General features: G+C 38.6%; 1 protein-coding gene across 3 annotated transcripts in view; it reads right to left on the reverse strand.

Moving 5' to 3' along the window:
* Positions 1-11770, reverse strand: part of CTTNBP2NL (CTTNBP2 N-terminal like) — a 47278-nt gene extending 35508 nt beyond the window's left edge. The window contains exons 1-2 of one of the 3 annotated variants that reach the window (XM_072967981.1): positions 11702-11767; positions 9919-9990 (exon numbers count right to left, since the gene is read on the reverse strand). The gene's annotated coding sequence lies outside the window, so the exon portion shown is untranslated. Of the gene's footprint in view, positions 1-9810; positions 9991-11701 lie in introns of all 3 variants that reach the window. The other 2 variants (XM_072967982.1, XM_015250832.3) reach the window with 2 other exon arrangements.
* Positions 11771-11883: the final 113 nt, after the last annotated feature.

Raw genomic sequence — 11883 nt, forward strand, 5'->3', positions numbered from 1 at the left:
AAACAGCCACTTCTTCAAGTTGAAGCTGAGTAATATAGGACAAATACCAGAAATCTGACTTCCCGTTTGCAATTAAAATTAGGGAAAGTAAGGGCTTTCAAAATGTTTTTACTTTAAGATGTCCACTATCATTTCAAGAACTATCTTATGAATGTTACTAGAAGAAACTGACTTTTTCTCCCTAAATTGACAAAAGCCTATTTGCTTGAATCACCATGACTTATGCATAGAGTACTCAGAAAAATAACACAATTACAACTGGACTTTTCAAATTGCCAAATTTCTGCAAGGAAATTCTCATCCCCTCACCTCCTGCCAATCAATAAACAAACCAACCTGTCACCATCTCAGCTTTGTCTGTAAATTACTCATCCCAGTTTCTACTTTTTCCTATTTATTTCCAAATATTAATTGTTGAATTACATGCAGTTTTTGGCTTATGTCTTCATAGTAGTGTATCAGACCCCAGAAAACTTTTTTAAAAATGATAGGCCCTAAATTTTATTTGATAAAACATAATTTTTGTCCTGTATTTTAAGGCACCAAGTCTATTTGACTCAGTCTCTGCCCATGTACAAATTATGTGGCCCAGGATTTTCAGAAAAAGGCTGTTTTTGACTCCACATTCATTATCAGAAATACGACTGCCAGATTTTTGGCATGCCATACTGTCGTCTACAGACTCATTCTCTACTTATTTTCTAAATGAGCTGTTACTTGTCACTGTCATCATCCATTAAGTAACTGTGAAAGACAAGATCATTTCAACCAGATGCTCAGCTAATTCCTTCCAGTAGAATCTCTCCAAGACCCAACTTTCCTTCGTTTAGAATATTTCTGTCTAAGGAATGCTACAGTCTATAAATCTGAAACAAAAACCACTTGTGGACAAGTTGTCTGAATACATTATCATACACCATGGTACAGCTAGCTGTGGCTATATTAAGCTTTATAGTTTTCTCAATTAAAAATACATATAAATATATCTAACAAAAAGATCAAGTTATATACATTTTAAAATCCTGGGAAAATAAGCCTATTTATAGACTAAGTATGAAACTTACTTTTAAGTTATTAATAAGTGATTTCAAACATAAGTTTGCCCAGCACTCCATTTGCTCTATTCACGTGCTACTTCCTATCAAATCAGGGCCAACAGCCAGGAGAGCATGAGTCTCTTCTGTACGAACTTTCATGTGCCAATATGGGTGTCACAAAGAACACTGTCCCCACACCTCCACTGTACCTCCTAAACAACAGTGCTGATTTTGCCATGAAGTATGCTGCTGTGGCTTGGGCGCTGGTCATTTCATTTTCACCTTTTCCCTTTACCCAACTTCCACTCAATCTGGTTCTGATTGTGCCTTTTCCTTCTTGAATAAGTCTCAAGTTTTTGCTCTGGAACTGTGAATTAATTCTGTAGGACAGCAGGCATTGTTGCCTTTTTACCAATAGAGACTGGGTGGCAGAAAAAGAAACACCCCAAACAGTTTCTACAGCAAAGTAAGCAGTAGGGCAGGGCAGGGTGGAGTACAAGTAAGATGTTTGTCTACCTAGTATCTGGGTGTGTGTATGTCTTTCCCTGGAACTGAAGGCTTTATTTCTCAGTGCTGGGGGATATGGGACATGAGAGATGAGTCTTAGATATTCCTGACCTATAATCACCTCAAAAAAAAAAAAAAACTACACAAATCTTTTTAAAAAATTCACTTGGCTAGTATAAAAAATGAATCAGTTATTTTACCCAGAAGGTCACACTTGCAGGACTGGATTAAAAAAAAAATTACTTCTTTATTAGATAATCAGATATCAAATTTAAGAAATTTATACTTGGGCTACAATTGACTGAGATGCAGGCCATTCAGTAAGTTTTTAGTATCAGTGATAAGATATGAGCTAAGATATAAAGAAAATTTGCTCCAATTATATAAAGACTCTTACCAATACATATAAGTAAAACCAAAATTTGAGAAGCCAGTTAATTCTTAGAATTCAAAGAGTCAACATCAACATATAAAATGGGTGTTTTGACAGCTTTCCTCTAGATAATTTACTTCCTTAAAAACGTGGTATATATGAAATTTTTAAAAAATAAAATGAACATGTCACAATTATAAGTACCGAATCTAAACACAGACAAAAGTGCACTGCTGTTTAAAAAAAAAAACGTATCCAAAGCAACCTCCTATCTGGGGCAGAAGGTGTTGACACATTACCTTGACTATCTCAAGATTTAAGTTTCCCCACCCTCTGGCATTTCTGGTTTTTGGAAGGGTTATTTATGCATTTGGGGATAAAAGAGTGGCAACATTCCAAATCGTACCTCTCATTCCACTTTTGCCATTTTAGGATTAGGCTAAATTAGAAAAACATCTCAAAATATTATCAGAAAGTAATTTTCTGATCACAAAAGCAAATTTTTGTACATTTATTAAAGAGTTGTTATGCTGTTATTATTTACAAAGATTCTAAAACCAAGGTAGAAAAACAAATCTCATTTTACTGAATTCTACAATACTACGCAAAATAAGCTTCATTACAAACGTCAAATCAATCTTCTTTCAGTTGAAGGTAAAAGATATTACTGGGCTACCTGGATTCTTATCTGTCTATGTGTTATAACATGTGCTATGGGCTGAATTGTGTCCCCCACCCCCAAATTCATAAATTAAAGTTCTAATTCCCAATACCTTAGAATGTGACTGTATTTGGAGATAAGGTCTTTAAAGAGGTACTTAAATTAAAATGAAAAATGAGGTCATTAGGGTGGGCCCTAATCTAATGTGACTGGTGTCATTATAAGAAGAGAAAACTGGACACAAACATAGGACAGGGAGAGACCATGTGAAGACACAGGGAGAAAATGGGCACCTACGAGCCAAAGAGAGAGGCCTAAGAAGAAACCGATCCTACTCACACACTGATTTCCAGCTTCTAGCCTCCAGGATTGTGAGAAAGTAAATTTCTGTAGTTTAAGCCACCCAGTCTGTGGTATTGTTTTATGGCAGATCTAGCAAACTAATATATGCCAAACATTTACTACTTTTAAAGACTATTACAGCAACGAGATCCAAGCCCTCTCCTTCCCATGAGAGTGACATAGCACAGAATGGCCTGCTTGGCCTTAATCAGTCTGCTTTTTCCAGCCACACTATGGGCGGGTTCTAAAACAGTTTTAGAGACTCTAAATTTCAGGATCCCGAAATACAATATGAATAAGTGTGCACTTACAAAGGAATTACAACAGTGCGAAAGGAGTGAGATGCTTGTTTATCCAATGCTGCCAGTCTAGACTTTGACATAGGCTTCAAGTTCTGTAATAAAGCTAATAGTCTTTAAGGTCTTTAATAGTCTTTAAAGTCTTTAAGGTAATTATTTTAAATGCTTTCAGTGCTCTACTCAAAGCAGATTCTATGATACCAGATTTTCTGGATTTATTCTTAGTATAGAAATTAATAATGATATAATTGAGCTTACCAATGTTAATCACCACTACTTCAGAGTTTTATAGCATAGTCTTCTAGCAAGAATTCAAGCCATAACAGTAATAATACAAATGATATTCATTTATTGAGCTAAACATTACTGTGTTCTAGGCAGTGTTCTAAGTATTTGACATGTAATTCAGTGCTCACAACCTTAGGTGATAGATGCTATAACCATCACAAATTCATCATTATCATCATCATCCCCATTTTACAGATAGGAACACTGAGGTACAAAGGCAAGTAAGTTGCTCAAAGCCTCACATCATGCAGAAATGGGATTTGAATCTAAGTAATTTGATTCCAGAGGCTTCCTTAGTAATCACTGCTACTTGGTAACCACTGTCCACATCTGATTTCTCATTTTATCAGCTAAAATGTGATTCACAGAGCTGGAAGGGACTTCAGAAATAATCTAAGTTAGCACTCTCAACTTTATTTTTTTTTTTTTTACTGAATATCGTTCCCTGTGCTATACAGTAGGTCTAGCACTCTCATTCTACAGATGAAAATTGAGGCGAGTTGTTAAGTAAATTACTGAAGATTACAGTTAAATGGTAAAGCTATTAAGATCCAGTCTAATCACTGTCTGGGACATCATGATGGACAGCAGGTTTCTGCTTTGTTTAGCTCTGGTTTAAGATTCTTGCATCTCTGGTGCATCTCTCTGTGTGTGTGAATGTCTGTCACCCTCTCTATGGGTGTACATCTGTTTTTCTGTCTCTCCTACATGTTGCCAGCAAGATTTGTATGTATATTAACGATAAGGAGGAAGTGGTCTCATGTGCATAAACAAGCATTCAAACATCTCTTCCCCAAAATGAGGACATTTGGCACAACACTATTAAAAACAGGTCTGTCTACCTGGATATCTGTTTACACTTTTTCAAGTATTCTCATTTGAGACAAGACCAAACCAGAAGATCTGCATTAGTTAAGCTACTGGTATGTACGTTAATGAAAGTGAATAATAGCTTTTACATTTATAAATTTTTTTCATTAAAATAAAAAAAGATGTCTCTTAACATCAGAAAAGTACCAGAAATTTTTACCATTTCAAGTATATCTGTCAGTAGGCTTTATTTATTTAAATGAAATTATAACATAATTTCATTGAAATATGTATATCTGTCAATATATCTATTTGTCCATCATTCTAAATTTTTGCTTTTTTGAAAAAAATGCCACCATGATTTGTAAAACACTACAATGAGGGAACAATAATATGTAGATTGATTTTATTTCCAGTAAAATGATTCATGGGCCTCAATTCTACAGGCAGCCTGGAATATAAGAGTCCTTCAGCTATTAATGTAGGATGAAGTCACTGACTGCACGAGGATTTCAAATCAGGAATAAACAGAGTGTATGGCATGGAGGATGAACCATAAAACAGTTAAGGCATCTGTTTTAGCTGTGCCCATAACCTGACTCTCCCTGAACTGTACAAAATTTCACAAAAGCTTGTAACAGTATATTACAACTGATGATATTGTTTTGTCTTCTACAACAGACCACTGAGTTTTTAAAAAGTTTAACAACTTGCTATCAGTTGAAAATGATCAACAACAGACCTAGCAAGTGTTTTTGCTGCAAGGTTCTTCGAGGACAATAAATCTTCTGGGAGGCGGTGTGCTACAGTGCAAAGCGCGTGGACTTTGGAGCCAGACAGGCCCAGGATTGTGTCCTGGTTCTACCACTTCATACTTCCTTGATCTACTTAATCTTTGAGCTTTAAGTTCTTCATCTATAAAATGGGGATGACCATACATGCTCTAACAGGATACTGAACAATTTAAACAAGTTAGTAAACGGTCAGTTCTCTTACTTCTCATCCCTGGAGAGCATATATTTGGTTTCATCTTCAACAATAATGAAGTTTTCCTTTTTTCCAATGAGTTGTCATTTTCTGTGTCTAAACATCAAAACAAGTTAATTCCTTCTAACCTGGTAGATTTATCTGCTCAAAGAAGGAGATGGCCTGGCCAGTTCCTGGGAAAGTCTGCTTAGGAACATGCACAACACTAATTCAGGCTGGTGGTATCTGCACACCATTTGGAAAAAAAAAAAAAAGGATAATGCTCTGCCTAGACCAGCTTTCTGTGACTTTTGGATATAAATGAAAAGCACGCCTTTGCTCCCACTGAATTTTTATAGCTTTTAATCAAGTCACAATTTTAACATGTAATGACTGAGAAATGGGTTTTCTAAAAATATCACAGCTATTTTTTACATTCTACTAAATGCATAATGGATATGTATCTATATTCCTAATATAAGAGCAGTTATCACATTTCTATTATATCAATTCATCTATTTACATAGCTGTCTTTTGTCTTACAAGACTATGCTCTTGTAGACAAATACTCTATCTTCAACTTGATGAAACTTAGCACCAAGTAGTCAAAGGGGTTCAAAGGGATATTAAAAAAAATGCTGGCTGGGAAGAAAGGTACAGAACAGTACCTTGAATTACAACCAACAAAACTGAACTTTTAGGAAATAAGAAGCTACTAAACATTTTTAACTAGGTGAATATTGTACCAGAAGTATAGTTTTAGGAAGGCTAAAGTTTCTGTTAGGAAGGTACAGAGCTGCTGTGACTGAAGAGAAACTGGAAGCAGAAAAAGCAGTTGGGAGAAAACTTTAACAGCATAAGAATAAGGCTAAAATGTGTCAACTAGGATGGTGGCTGTAAGAGTGGATAAGAAATGACTGATGCAAGAGACTTTATAAAGAATTCACAGTAACTTGGTTTTGGTTCCTTTTAAGGAGGTAAGGGGGGAAATGATCCCAGATCAGCTGAGGATTTAAGACTGGGTGACCAGAATGATGATGCCATGAACAGAAACAGGGATGTTAGAAAAGGAACTGGTTTTAGGGGGGAAATGATGACTGTGATGTGAGACACGCTGAATAAGAAGTAATTAGACCCCCAAGAGGAACGTGTTAAGAGTCAGTGAATATGGTGAAGGCTAAAGGTTTAGGAGTGGTTAAGTCTTTCGGGGTGGAGCCTTTTCAGGAAATGTCTTCTGTATCTTCAATTTAAAAAGAAGAAGCAATGAGAAGAAGCTAATACAGAGGACTGGGCCAGATCATGCTTGTAGCATCAAATATGAAACCAGTTAAGAACCAAATTGGTTCTTTTCAAAAAAAAATTTTTTTATTATCATTTTTAACATCGTTATTGTGGTATGATTCCTGTACCATAAATAAGAACCAGATTGTTTCTGTTCTCACTCCTGCACCACCTGCTCAACAGAAAGGACTACTTAGCAGAAACCATGTAATGGGGCACCTCTCTCTCCAAAAAACCCCCCAAATCTAGGGCTTCTCTCTTTTTCCTACAACTTACCTGTAAGTTCATGCTTCTCTCCACTACAACTTATAGTTTGTACCTCTTATTAAAACAATTCATCCCCACTTGCTTCTCCCTTGTCTACTCCTTCCTCCCTGGCTCTCACCTTTCTAGGAGAGCAGACCCAGAGCACACTTCAGCCCCACCTTCCCCAGCAGCTTTGCACAAAGGATCCATGCAGATGCTCCCAAGGCTCAGGGTCAGGAGTCTTTTTTGTCTGTAAACCCCATCATCCTGTGCCCTATTTTCCTTCCTAGTTTCTATTTAAACTCAGCAACAAATAAGGATTATATTCTTCAAACGCAGTAACAATTAAGGATTACATTCTTCTATGGCTCTAGAAGCAGAAAGGACTCACTTAGCAGCAAAGGACACATTTAGATTGGAAGCACTGGCTTTCGACTTGACATACAGTTTGGAAAAAGCAGGCTAGGAGGAACCATATTACTACATTCTTTACCTCAACGCCTGCTTGCAGTCCTATTTTCCTCAACCCCCAAACTCCTGTCCTCGACTCCCCTGACCTCCACTCTTAATTACCCGACCCGTGGTTTCTTCTCATCCATTTTGGTTGTTTCTATGATTGCTCCTTATATGGGGGGGGCAGTGGGGGAGTTATCTTCAAAAGGTGGAAAGTCACTGTCAATCAAAATTACCATTGAAAATCCCTTAAGTCTCACAGAAAGTACAACCCTGCACCATCATCACAGTATCCACAAAACCATCCATATGACACTGAAGCTGAAGGTACTTAAAGACAGTGTGGAGTGGTACAACTGACAACTCAGAGAGAAGCTATCAGATAGTTGTATCACTTGTTCTTTTTCCAGGGTCAAAAAAGTCAAGGAAGATAATCTGCATGACAAAATTATGAAACACATACACTCTGTAAGACACACACACACAAACACACATTGTCCTAAAAATCCTTCTATCAGAAGAAGTCTTAGATCATAACATATATAAGCTTTGTTTCCCTCTACTTAGAAATCTTAGCTATATATTGAAATATTTAAAACAAAACCAATCAACCTGCCTTCTTAGCACAATAGGCAGTGCATCAGTCTCATAAAACAAAACCAATCAGTAACTAAAATCAGACACTAATTCTTTACCTTGCTTAAATGTGAGAGGAGTAAAAGAATATTTGGAGGGGAGGGTATAGTTCAAGTGGCAGAGTGCATGCTCAGCATGCACAAGGTCCTGGGTTCAATCCCAAGTACCTCCTCTAAAAATAAATAAACCTAATCATCTCCTCCCCTCAAAAAAAAAAAAAACCAACCCCACAAATATTTAGTATTAAATTCTTTAACTCACATGCAAAGTGCTAACAATGGCAATAACACCTACTAATTATTGAGTGGTTCCTACACGCCAGATACCTTGCTCTGTAATTTATATATATATATTAGTTTATGTAATCCTTAAAAAAAAAAAAAACCCTCTCAAAGCCATTTCTATGTCATAGCTGAGGAAACTGGGGTATGGTAAAGAGAGAAAACTCTGCCCTGGCCCTTGGTCACACAGCAAAAGAACAGCAGACTTGGGCTTTAAACTCAGGTTTGCCTGTAAAGTCTGTGCTGTAAATTACCACATTTTATAGCCTCACCATAAATAAGCCATTTTCTCACTGAAATGCTTTGAACTAAAACTAGGAAGACTTGATTTTTAGTTATTAGCAGCACACATTCAGGAAATAAGAAAAAATGGCCTTTTGTAATAGGCTAACAAGCCATTCCTGGGGTCAGCCACCACAGGCTAGACAAATTTCCTCCAGAACGAAATCTCTGCTTCTTGTATCATGCCACCAAACACCAGTTCAATGGCCTAAAAATCCCTCTATCAGATGTCTGAGATATGACATATACAAGCTTTGTTTCCCCCTAGTTAGGCATCGTAGCTATATATTGAAATATTTAAAATAAAACCAACCAATAACTAAAATCGGACACTAATTCTTCACTATTGCTTAAATACTAAAGGAGTAGAAAAATATTTAATATTAAATTCTTTAACTCACAAGCAAAGTGAAACCCATTTCACTAGAAACACCAAAGAAACACATTCTTCTCTGCTCAGAAAAGCCAAGAATTCCAATCCTGTTCTGCAAATTAACTGGTAGCACTGCAAACCTGATTCTGCCAAGACACAAATGCACTGTAGACAGCACATGCTCACCAGAATCCCTCTTTATCTATTCTATTCAATAGTTTGTGTCCCTGCTCATGGATTTAGTGCTAGCCTAGAAAAGCATAAAAAAAACTAAAAATCCCAAAGCAGACCAGTAACTTGTCAAAACCAAGTACTCAGAAACCATTCTTAAACAAAAATCAGTTCCTAGTATGCTCTGTTTCGCTTTTTTCCTCTCAGGTCAGATTCTTAGAAAAATAAAGTCCTAAAATGAGTGGTGCTGATTACATTAAGCCTGGTTCACAGCAAAATTATATATTTAACTAACAGATATTTCTTATTCCAAATTCAATATTTTAGAGTCATTTAAGATATTGGAGTTTCGAAAGACATCAGATAGGGAAAATAAAGTTAAATCAAGAGAAAAAGAAATGGATTGTTTATACTGCCAAGAAACACTATAGTTTATCAGTAAATTATCTTTCTGGTCTACCTTAAGGTGTCAGCTTCAAACCAAGTTCACCAAAATCTCCTTCAGTCAAATTATGTATACCAGGCACTGGGAAAGGTACAAAGATGAAACAAAACATACTAATAACTTCTCTCAAAGAACTTACAGTTTAATAAGATAGATATATACATAAAAATCTCTGCATACAATGCTCTTCATCCAGTATACCAAACAGGTATTGAAAACGTTCAAGGAAAGATTTCCAAGAGCCAAATGGATATCAGACAGATATCGCGTGTTGTGCCAAGTAATCAAAGAGCATTGTTTTTTCCTCTCTGCTTATTAAGGCCATGGCAATCACAACTTTGGTTTCCTTAGTCTCTTACCTTAGTTTATTTTCTGTTCTCTGCTCATGTAATAAGATATATCTTTCTGGGATTTCCTGTTCTGCTTTGAGTTTTTCCTGCTGCTATTGCTGGGGGCGCACGACTTACCCTCCTATCTCAGTACACTGTGTTTGTTGGACAGACCCTCCAGTTTCTTCCTTGTGCTTTTTTGCTGGAGATCTGGAAACAATCAGTGAACAGATCTGTGAGCACTGAGACTGGCTCTGAAAACTTCGAACCTAACTATTCAAAATTGATTACCTTCAGGAAGTCCACCTTCAGACAGTCTAATCAGGAAAGTGAAAGACAGCTGTTATAATTGCCCCCCCCCATTCCAACTCCTTGCATCCATTAGCTCTGACTATAGATAACAGTAAGATAGACTTCAGATTGGGAAAGCAAAAGAAACAATGCTACAAAATATGGCAAATTTTAATACATGAAAGTGCTAGCAATAGATGATAACTGGGGATTCAACGGCATTAACATGAAGCCAAAGTCATCAATATTTTGCACCTGCTGACATGGAAGCCTTTATGAGCACACTACAGAGACAAGTTGTGGTAGTCACGTATGTGTGAATCGCTGGAGTTTGCTTTTATTTAGCCTTATCTCTGAGATTTAAAATTTGCTTTTACTTTTCATCCCTTGAATTTTGGTAGATGATACCGGTCTTGTAAAACCAATCAACAACTCTCTCTCTCTCTATATCTCTCAGTTTCACCTGGAGGGAAAAACCCATCTTAAAATGGGGGTTAGAGAGTAACCAAAGGCCACGTACCAGATTAATCATAAACCTAGACCACTGAACCTGAATTTTCTTCAAACATTTCCTGCCTTTTGTTTCAACAGAACTATATCTTCAAGGTTAACTGCAGTCTCCCTGAGCAACAGACCAGCCCACCCTAGACGGCCAGATACTCATTCCTAATCTAAAACTCTTTATTTACCTATCTGTACTGTTCATTTGAAAGCATGCTGTTATTCACTGACAATCCAACAATACACACTGCATTCCTACCCACACAAGGCCAACTCTGTAGATACCCAACACGCCCACCTCACTGTAAAATACTAAAAGATGGTTTTTCATCATGTTCTCAGGGAAGAAATAGGGTGGAAAGCAAAAATGAAATTCAACTCAAACCTAAAAAACCCCTCAGTGGTTGGGTACTCCCAGAAGGAATAGAGAGTAAAGGTACAAAGTGGGGTGGGGTGGGGAGGTTACTGTTTCTCCTTCCTCCAGAGTCTAAAAAAGTCCCTAAGCAGGTGAGCTCTCGACCCCTCCCACCACCGTAGGATCCGAGGGGCTTCAGGGGAAAGCTGAGGATCTGAGAATGGGGGATGGGAAGAACCCAAGTGGGGGAAGGCCGATTTGTCCGCGGAGCTGGCTGTCTAGGTCGGGTCTTTGATTTCTGCTTCGTCCCATCTCTCTCTTTTTTTCAAAAACACTGATTTTATCTTACGGATGAAACAAGCTCTGGTCCCACCCTAGCAAGCAGGGACAAGTGTGGGAAGGGATGTCTGGCCTCTCAAGGATACAAAATGGGGGCGGGGGCGGCAGGCTACAGAATGGGAACCTGTACGCCCTCTCCCAAGGCTGAGAGGCTGGGCGAGGGGGGCCTTTAAATGAGTGGTGTCAGGAGGGCAGCCCCTTCTGTGGAACTGGAATTGAGAGGGGACAATAAGTAGCTGTGAGCACCCTCGAAAGATAAGGAGCCTCCTCCTCAGGGAATACCGGGAGATAGAGGAGACGACCCCGCCCCCTCAGGGGACGGGCGCGAGTGGCAGTTGGGACTGTGGCAGGAGGACGCCGGTGGTCCTACCCTTGCTTTTCTCTCGAGAAGCCGGCTCCCAGCCACCGCCAAACCCCAGCGCCAGGGACTCCTACCTTTTCCCGGCGCTCCGGGCTCCACTCCCCGCCGCCTCCGCCACCCTCTCCATCCACAGCCCCTCGAGGCCCCGCCCCTCAGCCGCCAGGCGGGGGCACTGACATTTGGCAGAGCCAATCACCTCCTCGCCTCTCCAGCCCCGGCACCAATCCACGCCGGCTGGGGGAGGGGCTTCTCCAAT

Source organism: Vicugna pacos, chromosome 9 (genome assembly GCF_048564905.1).
Source record: "Vicugna pacos chromosome 9, VicPac4, whole genome shotgun sequence".
In the NCBI taxonomy this organism is placed as follows: Eukaryota; Metazoa; Chordata; class Mammalia; order Artiodactyla; family Camelidae; genus Vicugna; species Vicugna pacos.